This window comes from Dermacentor albipictus, chromosome 8, assembly GCF_038994185.2.
Source record: "Dermacentor albipictus isolate Rhodes 1998 colony chromosome 8, USDA_Dalb.pri_finalv2, whole genome shotgun sequence".
NCBI classification, from domain to species: Eukaryota; Metazoa; Arthropoda; class Arachnida; order Ixodida; family Ixodidae; genus Dermacentor; species Dermacentor albipictus.
Window position 1 is genome coordinate 67,818,917 of NC_091828.1, and position 15,865 is coordinate 67,834,781.

General features: G+C 49.2%; 1 protein-coding gene across 1 annotated transcript in view; it reads left to right on the plus strand.

Moving 5' to 3' along the window:
* Positions 1–15,865, plus strand: part of LOC135914530 (globin-like) — a 143,643-nt gene that overhangs the window by 97,849 nt on the left and 29,929 nt on the right. The window lies entirely within an intron of this gene.

Consider the following 15,865-nt stretch of genomic DNA (forward strand, 5'->3'; position numbering starts at 1 on the left):
TAAAAGCGAAATATAATCATCCGTAGCTAGGCCAGTGTGTGCGACGTTTCTCAGGTTAAAAAAAAAAACTCGCAGTTTCGCCCAAAGGCGAAACATTGATTGCGATAGCAAATTAGTATACAGCTTTACGAAGCAAGGATAATAGTTTTATCGGCCGTATAAGCTTGTTAATATTCGCTTACTAACTAAATTACCAAGCACGGTGTCACGCGCGCATAGGTAAACATGAACGCATCTAGCTCAATGACCACGGAAACACGTTGTCAAAACGCTAGAGTAAGCGCGGCAGCCGCAGCGAGCGAATTCACCTTCGTGCTGTCTCTCGCTGCAACGCGAACTAAGCGTCGAAAGCACATCGCATGCGAAGCTACTGGCACTCCGCGCACTTTGTCCGCAGCGCAGATCGCTTTCAAGCTACGGCGGCCCCGCGGCCGCGCCGTAAGCAGCAGCCGCCGCCGCCGCCGAACATGCCCTCCTCTCCCTCACCCCGGCCCCGAGCGGCGCGCGCGACAGAAGACGGCGCGCTTCCTCTCCGCCTCCCTCCCTCCCTCCCTCGCGCGCGGGAGATTGAGCCGCGACATACCCTCGCAATCTATCACTCGCACATACAGCGCACGGCGACTGTGTTTGGACTTCATACGGAACATCACAGCGACGGCAGAAATTCGCTTAGAGGTCCATATAATTGCGATCGCAATACAAAATGTTATGTGAACCCCCAGCTGCAGACACCTTTCAGATATAAGGAACTGATTTTTCGTTTCTTGCTAGAATATTGCGCATGTCAAATGGCGATACCTTGCAGTATGCACACGGGTCGCTAAATATAAACCTTCGTTCGCAGTTTTGCTCCCGCACAACTGTCTGTGGCAATGAAAGGAAAGCTGCAGGATGCGGAGCTTCGACGCACGTGCTACTGCGCCAAGCAGGCTGGCAGCGACTTCGCGGTTTCTAGGAGCAGGAACGGCGGAATCGACGTACTGAACCGGCGACGGTGCCGCTTTTGGCAAAACGCGGGAAAGCGAAGCGAAGGAGTCGAATTCGAATTAGGCGGGAACGAAACGCGGGGAGAAAGAAAGGCTCCTGCGTACCGTGCATTTGATGCGCGGGAAAGAACCCCAGGTGGCGGGATTGATCCGGAGTCTTCCATTACGGCGCGCTTCATAATCACATCGTGGTTTTGGCGCGTAAGACCTTTCACAATTCTTTAAACATTTGTATTAAACGCCGAGTGCTCGATTTCATGTCATGTACGAATATTACTGCTGTAGTAAAGATGATCTGTTTTCCGTTCCGCAGCTTAAACAGGCACGAATGACGTTTGGGAGCTATATTGAGGAGCACTTTGTACCTGTGTAGCTTCACTGCCACAGAAAGTTGTCCGTGTCTCGCCACACGTCCTGCTTCCTCAAGGTGCGAGGTGCACGTGACGGTGGTCCGGAGATTATATATATATATATATATATATATATATATATATATATATATATATATATATATATATATATATTCTGTGCGTGTGTGTGCACGCGCATACACACTAAACGCTTTTCTAAGCTCTCGATCCCATCCTCTGTCTACCACCGCCCAGTTTCCCACACTTGACGCACACTTTTTTCCACTTTGGGACTCCTAATGCGAACGCATTAACAAAAGAAAAAAGGAAAAGGAAAGTCGCGGAGTGGCTTTGATCGAGGAGCACGTGGTGTGGCATGTGAGCTTTGGGTCGCCTGGATGTCGAGCGGCTGTGGTGGAACGCCTGGGAAGGACTGCGCTCCTTTTCTCTCGCCGCCGGTGGCTTCGACAGAGCGGCCTGCATCTGGCGCTGGATGGGAGGATGGCAGTCGCCTTCCACACCGTCGCTCGCAGCGCTGGAGGCAGCATCGGCTTCACCAATCGGACTGCGTGTATAGTCCGACTGGTCACTACATGTATAGATGTATACATGTATGGATGTATAGTCACTACAGGCTACAGATGCGCTGGTTAGCGGCTCTGTTCTCTACTGAATTGCGCAACAAAACAAATATCCTCGCTGAAACAGATACGCGCCTTGCAAATGAATAGACTTCTCTGGTCGGTGAGAACTTAGAAGGATAAAAGTGTTTACGTACGCCGTCTCGCTCAAGTGCAATTCGCATAGATACGCCAGCAAATTAGGTTCGCTTAATCCCGTGACGTCAAGCGGTTTGGCGTGTTCAAAGCGGCTCTTTTTTTTTTTTCTGTGAACACCTTGGAAATTTTTTAGGTGATCCTAATATGAACTCTCGGCCAATAAGGATATTTTAGCTTGAAACAGCAAGCTCTTATTTTGCAATTACCCTAACCTTTGCGTTAGCAGGTCCAGCTGACTATGCCCTCTTTCACAGGTGAAGGGCAGGTCGCGAGTCTCGCGTCTCGTAAACCTTTGCAACCGACTCTACACAGTCGCCCCATCTTCCGAAAAGAAAAAAAAACATAACAAGAAGAAGTCTGAGAATAACCGCGTCATCGAGTCGGTGGTGCATTACGATTTACCGCGAACCGCCCAGAGGTGCTCGCCGAATTCTCTCGTTGTTATTTCTTCCGATCACGTTCGTGTTTACCTTCGTTGCCACTCGTTGGCGCTGTACTGTAATGCGGTCAGCTGTGGGACGGCGTCTACGACCGAGAGCGCGGTCAGCCGAGATTGCGAGGCGTGAAGGGCATTGGATAAACAAGAGAGAGAGAGAAGGGGGGGGGGCAAACGATAGCGAGCCGGCAGCATAAATAAGGACTCCTTTCGCACCTGGCCGGGACCGGTTCACTCGAACGCAAACCAGACGCTTTTTTGCATACGTGCATGCGAGGCTATGGCCGGTCAGTAGTCGCGGCGGATTGTAATCAGAAACTCCCGCGCGATCGCCGAGATTGCCTGGGTCAACACGCGCGTTGGAGAGGCGACTGCCTCCGGGGCGATAAACAGGGCTGGCTCGGTTATCTGCGAGTCGGTCTCTCTCTCTCTCTCTCTCTCTGCTCGACCCCGGGTGGCGGAGGGCGAGCGAGTCTGACGGAGATAAGGGTTGGGGGGAGCTTCCGAAGAAGGGTTTTCCTTCCGTATGTACGCGTACCAGCGCACTCGTAAGAAAGACTACGCATTCAATTGTGACATAGCTGACAAGATCTATATACTTGGATTAGAGGAGGGCGTTCGCGACGGGCTGACGTCGTGCAGGTCAGCGCACGATTTCGTAAGGACAAAGCGGTTGGCTCTGTAACGTGCTTGACGTTTGTGCACCGGAATGAATGAATGAACGAATTAATAATGGCTGTTAAGAACGGCCCGCTGAGGTGCAAGTTTTGCCTGCCAGTTTCGACAGCGGCGTCAACTTTTCCTGGAACGCCACCGCAACCCTCTAGCCACACGGCGTCACTAAGTCTACTGTGTCCGCAGGACAATGCGCTACGTCCGCCACTCCGCGTCGCAGGATTGCCGAGATGAGTTCGACGAACCAGGCTTTATGACTGAACACGCCACCGCCGATCTGGTCTGCCGCGAGCAGGGGAGTTGCCGAGGGAACGTCTTCGGAGGCCCCTTCCCACGCGCCGTTCAAGGCGCAAGACAATGGAGCACCGGCGGCCTCGCTGCGGGGTCAGCTCGGGGAATAAAAATTGGAGGACGCTTAAGCTTCGCCTTCAAGAGTGGGACGCGACAGCGTTCCCGTCGACCCGCCAAGGGGTATAAGACAATGCGCTACGGCACAGCGATCACTTACGATGCGCCCCGCATCGGACTTAGCGCCCACCTATCACGCGGTGAGCGTCGAGCAACGCAGCGTTCGGCGCGGCAACGAAACGTGCGCCTGAGCGAACGGAACGAACCAAAGAACTCGGTGTCTCGGAGGGGAAACGATCTACGCCAGCCAAACGTCGTGATCGGCACGGGCAGAGAGATAGATAGTAATCTAAACCGGGAGCACGGCGAAGCGTCGTCAGGGGAGAGGGAGTCCCGCGACGCGCCTGGCAGCGGTCCCAATGCGCGCGCGGCGCGCCTCCTGTCGGGGCAGCGCCGTACATTGAGAGGAGGGGGTCTTCTGTGTTTGCCGCAAGATGGCTCTGCGTGTGCGGAAAGCGCAGAAGAAATGCAGCGGAAACGCACTTCGCAACTCGTGTAATTGTGACTTCTGTACGTTACATGTTCATAATTACCGATATACACCGCAGTATAACTTTCCACGGCTCGTTTCGAAGGCAACACCGCATTCACTAGAGGCGCGTTTGCACCGCTTGGAAGCATCGAACTCGTGGCTGAGTGGTAGCGTCTCCGTCTCACACTCCGGAGACCCTGGTTCGATTCCCACCGGACCAATCTTGGAAGTTGCTTTTTATTTATGAAGCGCCTGCCGTGATTTATCGCTCACGGTCAACGCCGCAAACGCCGACGCCGACACCGACGCCGACACCCGACGCCGACACCGACGCCGACGACACCGGCTTTTCTGCGACACGAGCTCCTTAACGCTATCGCGTTAAAATGCACCTTTCCTGACGTAAGCCCCGGGTTCTGCGAAGACCTTCTGACGCCGGTGGGGCCACGAACCTGTGCGGAAGTGTGTGTGTGTCCCTCCCGCAGAGAGGCGGCTCGTTTACGATGACTGGTCGAGCGTTTCCCTCACCTTGGGATAGAGGGAGGACCGAGTGTTTATAAACCGCTGTTGTGCGTCGGCTCCGTGTACTTTTCTCTCGCAGACATGCTAGATTGATGAACTGCAACGTCCTTATTTAGATACTCTAAATAAACCCATATTCCTCATTCTCGATGAGAAGCAGTCCTTCCCTTCGACAACTTCCTCAGCGTGGACAAGTTGGACGACGGCATGGGCCAGCTGTCATCTAATTCATGCCCGACTCCAATCTTGACAACGGGTTATGAGCGGTGGGATTGATGCCCCCCAATCCTTACATGGCTCGTGGGCCTAGCTCTTCGCTATGAAATGTTTCCCGTGAGCTTTGTGGTTGGCCCGATATGGCAAACACATATTTGCGTTATGTACTGGATACGACTATTCGGTCTCGCCGATATTCGTTCTGCCCTGCAGATACGCCGAAACTTTTATCTGATGTACCATACGCTGATGTCCGATAAAAATTGACTTGATTCCTCTTATTAAAATGCGACCAGCTGTGCACATCCCAATTAAGTTTTTTCCCCCTTGAGGATACAAGTGGTGACCCCTGCGACAGCTTTCTGCGACCGCAGTAAATGAGTTCAGAGGCGGGCACGAATTGTTTAAATGTACTGTTTCTTTTTATTTGTTTTTTTTATGTCCTTGCGCTCCCGAGCAGGTTCCTTACCGGCGATTTCCCATACCGTGGCGACCTCATCGAATCGGACCCACGCGTCAATTGAAGCAGTAACTTAGCGCCATAAAAACCAGGGACAAGAGAGGTGGCGGACAAAGACAAGCGCTTGTCTTTGTCCACCTTTCTTGTCTCTGTGGTTTTTATCGCGCTAAGTCACTGCTTCAAATATGTAACACGAGCTAGCCCAACAATCAACTCCTCCGGAAAACATTCCAAGTTTTGAAAGAAGCCACGCACCAAACACTGTACCCGTGTCGCAGGTGCTCGCGCCACGTCGAGATGGCTAAGAAATAAGGCCGACTCAGCCGTCGATGCTCTCTCTCTCTCTCTCTCTCTCGTCCGCGACGAAAGAAAACCGCAGCGCAATGCGTGTGGGTGCGGGTATCACGTGACCTTCGGGCACCCAGCGAATCTCCGATCTTATTATCGTCTTCGATCTCGCGCCCTGCGGAAACGCACGAGAACCGCGGCGGAGATTTGAATTTATCTGACCACGCGCGGCGTTTTGTGGCGCAAAGGGCCACGTATACGGCCACAGAGCGCCAGGACAAATCGGGCGTATATACCGCGATCGCGTACATCGCGTATTGTAGGGGTTGAGGACGGACTTCGGGATGAAAACAAACTTGGGAGGGTTTATTTTACATTATATACAGAGAGGTGAGAGTCAAGTAACAGTCGTACAGTCATTACGGGCCGGCAGCAACTCGGACGCTGCGGCCCGCGGCAAGAAGTTCGAGAGAGGTCAATCAGGGAATGCTCTGGAATCTCTGGAATCCTTCTTTTAAACCCTTCGACGACTGGAAGTCGCGTAATGTTCGACCAATGGGAGAGTCCGCTCAGATGACGCCATTTTCGGCCAATGGTAGGCGCCCGTGCGGCGGTGTCACACCCGGCGGCTTCCTGCGGTCTTGCCTTGCTGACTTGCAATGCGCTCTTCAAAGGCGGACAGGGGGGGGCTTCAACTTGTTTGCTCGAGCGCTCCTCTGGAATGTGCTTTCCGCGTTTCTGCGCTTCTCAATTAGTTGTGCTGCGATTCGATGTGGTCTGGGGAACTCGAAGCAGGCGCAGGAAACAGCCCCATATCTAACAGTATATACCGCGTATATACCGGACCCGTCACAGATATGTCTTATAAACAACTAGAAAAAATACAATACAGAGCAGCCAGGTTCGTCTCGGGTAGGTACGGGAGGAAGCACAGTTGCACAGCAATGAAAACGGAGCTCAACTGGGAGTCCCCGTCGTCTCGCCGAAAGAAGCTACGGCTAAAGCTTCTGTACGAAATCTATCACAACAAAACTGGAATTTATAGGGAAATGTACATAAAACCACCAAACTATATATCGGCACGCACTGACCACCAGTGCAAAATTAGAGAATACCGGGCTGGGACGGGCCTGTATGCCAATTCTTTTTTTTTTGTAAAAACTATCGCCCAGTGGAATGGACTGTCATGTGAACAGGTGTGCAGTGAGAATCGAGGTTTATTCTTTTCATGCTTGTAACCCCCCTGCTGCAACGCTTTCGGGCTAAGCGGGGATATTTGTGAATAAAGAATCTGTAGGAGCAGCTGATGCGGGGAACGAGTGAGGGGGAGGGGGGGGGGTGCTCATCGCCGCGCCTGCACGGACGAAGTGTTCCGGCCTTGGGCACACTGACACACACACACATGGCCCGCGCGAGTGGCCGTGTGTACTATACACGCCTTGCGTAACGTTGCCGCTTTCGGTGCTTGTCGGCGGCTCTCGGGGAGGACGATCGGGGTCGTCGAAGGGAGGGGGTGGCTGGGCGCGATGTTTCTCTTCGCGCGCTTGCGTGTTTGTGCGAGGCGCTCGGCGAGCGTGTCGTGCCGAGATAAGAGGACCTTGGTCGGTGCTGTCGGCGTCTCGTTTTTCGGCGTGCCGCGCGGTCGCTCGTGTGTGTCCCATCTGGCGACACAGTCCCCGGTCGGCAACAACGGGTTCTTCTTCTTCTTTTTATCCGGCACGTGTACGGCTTAGCAGCCGCGCATTCCTGCGAAAGGCGTGCACTTAAGGGCGTAAGCTATACACATTCGAAGGCGTGGTGGAATCCAAGTTGCGGTATGCGCGCTTCAAGATACGCCCCGCGCGTACGAGTAGGCCGGGACTGGTATTCTTTCGAGACTTGCGATTGCATTTGCTCGTATGCTGCGGTAAAAGGGTTACTAACTAATCAAAGTAAAACAACGGAGTTATTTTTTTCTTTTCTTTAATTTCGTGGCCGAATCGCCGCGTCGGTCCGTCAGTGCGACAGCACCGATTGCGTTGCGTGGGCGTTCACAGAGTTCGCTACAGCTGGAGGCTTTGATTCGTCTCGTGGAGCTTCGTACAAAAGTCGCTAGGGGCAAATTGTGGCGCTGAGATCGCTCGTGTGATGGGGTGCCTCAGTAGCACGTCTGCGCTGCCATCGAGGCACCCTACTTCAGCAACCATGGGAATGATGGTTAGTATACGTGGATTTGATTAATATTTGCGCTTGCGGCTTCAGGCGTCCTTGCGGCATTATTTACTGCTGCTTTATCTTGACGAATTTTCCCGGATTTCACAGTTTTCTGAACGTAGTAAGGGAAGAAGTCTCTGCGCACATGAATGATCACGGATAATCTTTGCACTTATACGGCGATATTTTATTGAAAATGATCAGTTTTCCATAGACGCAAAGCCGTTTGAAGCCACATGGTTGAGGATTATCCTAAATGCAGGTATTAGTCGTCATTTCCATGCCGGCTTAACTGCCATGCTTGCAGCGCTCGTAGACACTGGTTCCAGTGTTCCCGCTAGGAATCATCTAGGAAACCCTGTAGTTCATTTATAATGCTTTTGCTTACCTATAAAGAATTAGCTATAGGCTGCACCAAACGCTGTTAAAATCTACGATGTCAAGCGGGAACATTAAGGTGACGTCGTCGCGCGTCACTCTTTCTTGCGTCTTGGGTCCGACAACCGCTCAGAACGTGTCGTGAGACTTTTACGGAAATCGAAAAAAAAATGACCATGATTTAGCGTGATAGGATCAAGCATGCTGTTCGTGGTTTAAGTTGAAATTACTGTTTTAATTTGTCTCAGAAAGTCGCCAAGAACGGCATGTGGCGTCACTTTGCAGTAGAACCTTTGGACTAGAACTGAATGCTGACCACGTAAGCACAGATTAGTTGGCTGTTACTAAGTGTACCATATGTGTTTGTAGTCGTAGTCTTTGTATTATATGGGAGTTTGCGCTTTGTTCTATGCTATGCGAATCCTACGAACAAGAGAAACGTCAGAGTGCGACATTGTTACTTTGTGTACATTTGACAAACACGAGTCTAAGTCATTACGGCGACAGTGCTGAGTTAAATAGCGTTGCTGAAGAGAGTCTGGAGCTAGGAAATCTAACAACGAGCTAATAATAATCAATCAATCGTTCATTTACCCCGACCAGCAATAACCCTAACGTCTGAGTACTGGCGCACGCATATATATATATATATATATATATATATATATATATATATATATATATATATATATATATATATATATATATATATATATATATATATATATATATATATATATCATGAACAGCATGTTGCCATTATCCCACAAGAGAATAGTGTACAATAGCTGTGTCTTACCAGTACTCACCTACGGGGCAGAAACCTGGAGGCTTACGAAAAGGGTTTTACTCAAATTGAGGACGACGCAACGAGCTATGGAAAGAAGAATGATAGGTGTAACGTTAAGGGATAAGAAAAGAGCAGATTGGGCGAGGGAACAAACGCGAGTTAATGACATCTTAGTTGAAATCAAGAAAAAGAAATGGGCATGGGCAGGACATGTAATGAGGAGGGTAGATAACCGATGGTCATTAAGGGTTACGGAGTGGATTCCAAGGGAAGGGAAGCGTAGCAGGGGACGGCAGAAAGTTAGGTGGGCGGATGAGATTAAGAAGTTTGCAGGGACGGCATGGCCACAATTAGTACATGACCGGGGTTGTTGGAGAAATATGGGAGAGGCCTTTGCCCTGCAGTGGGCGTAACCAGGCTGATGATATATATATATATATATATATATATATATATATATATATATATATATATATATATATATATATATATATATATATATATATATATATAACAATGAATAAAAAGAACAATCGCGAAAGGAAGCGCAATGTAAGCGCAAAACAAACAGGAGGAGAAAGGCGCAGTCGAATAATGCTGGAAACATATGCCACAACAAAGCAAAGCGCGGTAAAGAACGACAGCATCGAGTTATGAAAAATATAACGATCATGAAAATAAGCATTATAAGGACACTGTATTCTGTGGACGGTTGCATGTTGGTGATGACAGGCAGGAACACGGAAATGTCAATGTCTGTGTTCTCTGGTAACCTTGCGCGGAATACGAAACACGATATGCAACTGTGGAGTTCGGGGCAGGCGAGGAGTTGGTCGTGGACGGTTCGTGGCGACCAAAAGTTTGAAAAAACCACCGACCCTGATGAGCTTGAGCCACCGCCAGAAATGATACGCAGAGCGCGTTTAATCGCGCCGTAAGCGTAGCCTCTGAGCCGTGAGCACTTTGTGCGCAGTAGGTGATTCATGCGACTGCGCATAGACTGCTCAGGTGTGACCGCCGTGGTGAGTGCTACACACTCAACGTGTGAGAGCGAAAGACAACTTGCGTTGTGCAACCGCACCGCGCGGGGGTGAAGTCGACCGTGTAACAAGTAGCAAAGCCACCACGTGCGGTTGCAGGATGCCTTTGTCGCAGTGCAGCGAGGCGAAGAAAGGCTTGCACGACAGATGAGCGTGTTGTTTGTTTGTTTTTTTCTTCAGAAAATTAACCAGGCATCGCTCGCCCGAGGCATCTCGACTGCACGACGAAGGCGTCTTGCGTCAAGCTGTCAGCGACCGCGCTTCTTGGAGGCCGAGTGTATAAAAAGCGCGGCCATCCCGCTGGAGCGCAGCAGCGCCTTTTTCTTCGAGCGTGAAGATAATTAATATATATCTGTTATCCCTTAGGTATACACTGAACTGCCGAGGATTGGAGAATAAATGTTTGACAGGAAAGGTCACCCCTGTGCGTTTCACTTCGTCTGCCGGCGCATTTTTCCTCGTTTGTCATTCTGCTCCGACAGCAGTTAAAGAAGGGTGCGTCAACCAAGTCTACGCGGAAGACAAGGTCGACGTACATACTACTTGTGTAATCAAACTGGGGTGCATTAAAGGTTATGCAATGTTGCACATTTTCATATTGCTTGTATTATTTTCTTCGTTCCAATGGCAGGCATTATTTTTTCCCGGACGCTCTATTTATTTCGTTCATGTCGCGTTTTCTCGTCGTCCCCCCCCCCCTTTTTTTTTTCTTTTCTTGACCAAGAGGCCAGTAGGACGGAACCCTTAGATCGTGCAGTCTATGGCGCAATGTGGTTAATTTCCGACTGTAGTTGGGCTAATTACTGCATGCCGTACCGTTCATTTTTCCTACACTGCGACTAATTCCGCCTTCTCGTCTCGTTGAGACCTAAGTTTGGATGCCTTTTGAGACTCGCTATACGATAACAAAATCGCTCATTTTGTTAAGAGGTTACGTGAATGTATGGTCACTTCCCAGATAACGCCAAACCCGTATGAGAGGGAGAAAGGTAGACGGGGTGTCGGAGGCAGCGAGAGTAGCCCGGAAAAGATTCTGGTTTGCTACCCTGCACCGGGGGAAGCGTAAGGGGAAATTGAAAAGCGGAAGGAACAGCGGAGAGACCAAGCACAGGAACCCGCATGAAGTTATCAAAGAAGATTCAAAAATCGAATTTGACATTGACGTGTGCGTTCGTGCACTTACCGTTGCGACGCCATCGTAGCCATCCGCCCCCCTCCCCCCCCCCCCCTTGTGTCCTCAGCTTCGTCCTCGCCACATTGCTAGAAAGACTCCGCCATGTGGAGTTTTCTACAATAATTACTGGAAGGAACTCTTGCGCTAGTATCTGCCGGAGCTGTGCGAGCAGCTCGGTTCAGTCAGCACGAGAATGATGTTTGGTACGTGGATGTTTGCCCTAAACATCGTGCCTCTGGCTTCGAAGGAACCTTGTGACTTTGTGGGTTGCATGATCATTGTAAATGGTATGTTGCGTTATTGTCGCAACTATCCGCAGTGATCGTGCATGTTCGCGGAGCTTTATTGCCTTCTGCATATAGATAAGTGTAGATTGCTTCCGAATTTGGGCCGATAAAGGCGCATAAAGCGTAGCAAGCAAAGTCACAAGGACGTCTGGTCGACGTCAATCCAACGTATCTCATCGCCACGCGGTGGTTTTGGAAATTTGATTCCAGCCAACAGAGGGAGATAAGATAATGCAGAGAAAGGCAGGGAGGTTAACCAGAGGTAGTTCCGGTTGGCTACCCTGCGCAGGGGGAAGGGTTAAGGGGGGATAAAAAGAGAAACAGAGCGGAAGAGGGAGATAGAAAGAAAGAAAGAGAGACAAGCACGAACAAAGCGCGTACAGTAGCAAAAAACTTCTAGACAAATGCGATGAAGCAAGACTCGGGGTTTAGGGCCTTCCTGCGCGTTTATGTTGCTTCACGCAAGACTGCCGACTGCAGGCTATCTCCGCTAGTGACGCTCACAGAGTCGCGCGTAGACATGCGAGGTTGGAGTGAATTGAAAGATTTGGCGAGGGCGCTGTCACAGGCCTCTTCTTCTTCTTCTTCTTCTTCTTCTTTTTAAATATGTGATGTTTAGGAGATGATGTCGTTTAGTTGGGGCCGGATACTCCTCACGTAGAAAGGCTTCATTTCTATACTTCCGGCACGACATTCGCCCATGTTCACAACATTGGACATGTTCCTTCGACATGCCCCTTCGACTACACCACCACCGTAGTTTACAAGCGTGTTTTCAGTCGCTTTCAAAGAATAATATTTCAAAATTCCGCACGAACATCAACACCTTTCAATTACCAACGTCGACAGTATACGCCCTTTTATTAACATGCGTATGTAGGACACCAATTCATGACGCCTTTGCTGTGCTATAGCTGAATTTTGACCGGATTAGAACACTGCTATAATTCAGCAGGAAAGTTACGGATAATTGCGGTAAATACGCACGTCATTGAAATGACATATACCCTCTCTCTGCGTTTTCAACACGAAGTTGTTGAAATTCGGGTGGCCTTTTGAAATATCATACTGAAAAGATCCCGCCGATTGAGTTGCGCTCGTGCATGGCGGTGAAGTTCGACAGACGGCCGCAGAGGCAATGTCCAAAATTCCCGAGTATGATATTGTGTATGCCAGCAAAAAAAAAAAAAAAAAAACGTGCAGCGAAATGCACTTACATAATTTTGCACATCTGCGAATTTCCTTTTTTTTCAGAAAAGGTCGATCTTAAACACAAGTTTACCTCTGGAATTCCAATATACAGAGTAAGTCAGTACGATAGATACTGTACATTTGGAAGCAAGAAACCATTCCTTTGCTTTCAACTTCTGGGTCGTGTCGTCTTTTTTTTTTTTAACACGCACACTCCTACGTAATCGCAAACGCAGCATACGCGTTCGAGAGAGCTTAACGTTCATGCTTTCATGAGATTGTCTTAAATGCAGCCATTACTGTTCCGAACTATTCGCCGTTTGGCACGAGTTTGGCCAAACCGTACGTTTTATCTTACGAAAGTTCTCCCCGTATATTTTTGAGAAGTCGCACGTACTACTTATAGCATATCCACGATTCTTTTCTCTCGTGTCACGCTGTAGAGGCAAATAATTCAGCATTGACTTGCTACACACAAATCGCAAATTGTTCAAATTCACGAGAGAAATTCGACCCCCCCCCCCCCTTCCAGCTTCAGTAAACAAAACTTCAGGCAAGCTGACATTGCCGAAGCTGCTGCTGTGCCGGTATACACATAACGCAGTCTTAACGGGACGCAAGCGGGAAGTCGAGGAAGCGAGGCGACAAATAGGCTCGTGCATTATAGAGAACATCGCGGCAATGTTGTCGACTTTCCACCGCTTTCTCCGTTCTCGTGCAGTGAGAAAATTGAAGAGCGTAATGTTTTTTCTTTTTTGCTTTTTCTGTTCCGTCTCCGCGGTGCTGACATGCGTCTATACTGTATTTCCATTTCCGCGTCACGCCAGCATTGAGCGGCAGCGTTGGATATGCACGCGCATTAAGGCACCAAGAATAATACATCGAGGCCGAGAAAAAGCGGCCGGGAGTCTGCGGCATCAAAAATGCAGGCTCTCAACGGGATGCGTTTATGCGGAATTAGAGAGCGCGTGTATGTGTTTGCGGCGGCGCGCGGGATATTCCAGCGGCTAAAAAAACGTACCTGTATTTTTTTCTTTTTTCTTTTCTTGGCTCGCTTTACATAACCCGTACCTTTAGTTTCAACTCCTATACACCTACCGCAGAGACTCGAGGTTCATGGCGTTCTGCTGCTGATACCGAGGTTGCGGGTTCGTTACAACAACGCGGCGACCGCGCACTCCGAAGTGGACGCGACGGACACGAAAAGCTCGCGTATTACCGCAATTTTGGGTGCGCGTTATTTCAAGTAATCCCCGGGTGGCTAAAAAGAATTGCCCAGAAATCTCCTCCCCCGCATCACCCCCGTCTATATTACTATGACTCTCTCAGCCCCGGCGTTGCTTTGAGCCGTCAAAACTAATCAATCAATCAATCAATCAATCAATCAATCAATCAATCAATCAATCAATCAATCAATCAATCAATCAATCAATAACTCAATCAATGAATCGATCGATCGATCCGTAAATCAATCAATCGATCGATCGATCCATAAATCAATCAATCAATCGATTGATCGATCCATAAATCAATCCGGTATGCAAAGTAAGTATACACACACTTTAAGGCACACATGCATAACCGGGCACTCCAAAGCGGCAGCGTCCAAAGGCTCGTAGACGGCGACACGCATGAGATGAATACAAACAAAAGGCGCTTACTATTTCCAACAAAATTTATTCCGGGAAACCGGCGCAATTTATACGCAAAGCGCTGTCACAGTTCATCATGCATGGTGTGCAGTCACGTTCAAGTGAAGCAGCTCATTTATTAAGCGGCGATGACACCCATTCCACACTCACGCAATTAATAATCGCCTGCTTCAATAATTCTTTTCGCCTTAATTAGTAGTCTTACCCACCTGTCATGGCTTCTGGTGACCACAGAGCATCTGCGAACGACACTGAATTGCCAGGTGACCCTCCCTGCCATTTCTCACCTCGTTGCGATGCTGTCTCAGCTTATTATTTAAGCATTGCTTAGTTTGGTCCACGCGTTTCCTACCGCATGATGACGGTATTTCACGCACCACTCTCAAATAATTTACACCCTTAAAGTGAAAAAGGGTGTAAATGTGCCTATAACTCGCACCCTTAGGGTCTTAGTTCTATAAGTAACAGCCTACGGATCGGAGGTATATACACATTTACACCCTTTTTCACTTACAAGGGTGTAAATTATTTGAGAGTGCACTCCCACCTGACAGTTGACGTGCTTGCTTTCGTGGTTTATGACGCAAGCCGCTGCTTTGTGGACCCAAGGGCTTGTCATTCTGCAGAAAGTTTCAACGGGGCAGAGACGACCACCTTTACGTCATCTTTCCTCGCGATTTTTTTTTTCAGATTGTGCGACACGCGATGTACGTGTGGTATCGCGGATATACCGTTTGTTTTTCTCGAGGCTGCTCCTCATTCGGTTGGCGAATTCACCACTTCTTACCAACTACGTGTGCGCTTCCCGCCGGGCATGTTCTTGTCTCTGTGTAGCAGAACAAATACCGAAGAAGTCACGAATTCATGTAAAATACATGTGACGCACAGAAATGTCTTCGATACGTTCACATTCTTAGGGTACTTCGCGCACCTTCCGGGGCCTGTCCGTCTAATATTTCTATCTATCTATGTTTGTATTCGTATCTAACCACATTCCCGCCTACCGTCGTCACTATAAGTAGTCAGTGGTCCAACGGGTACGGCATCGGGCGGCTGTGCTGAGGGAACAGCGTTCGAAACCAATTGTCTGACCAACTCGGGCCGCTGATTACATGCTGACGGGTCCATATACGTGCCGCTCTTCAACGAACCCCTTTCATGCCGGCATGGTTCACTGTAGAAAGCCTCAACGCCACTGCACAGGACGGAACGAAGAAGTTGCTCGCATATATTTCTGGCCATGGAGAGTACATTTGTACCAGAAAGAACAGTGAAATGGTAATTGAATTAACATTAATTTGTATAGTAATTGATTACTTACTTTTTTGTTTTCGACGGGCTGTTCAGAACTGAAATTTCGCTCCACCGTATATATGAAACGCCCTATGGGCTTTGCGCTAAGTCTCCCACGCCTAAATCACAAGGTTGAGGTACCGAGCTCGACGTATCAGAATGATACGTTTGGCTTCGCGAGCTTCATGATGCGAACGTTTACTATCAGACGCCGAAACTTGGAGAGAAACAATAAAACCAACGCACTGCTCACGATTCGCGGTCGCTGGACAAAA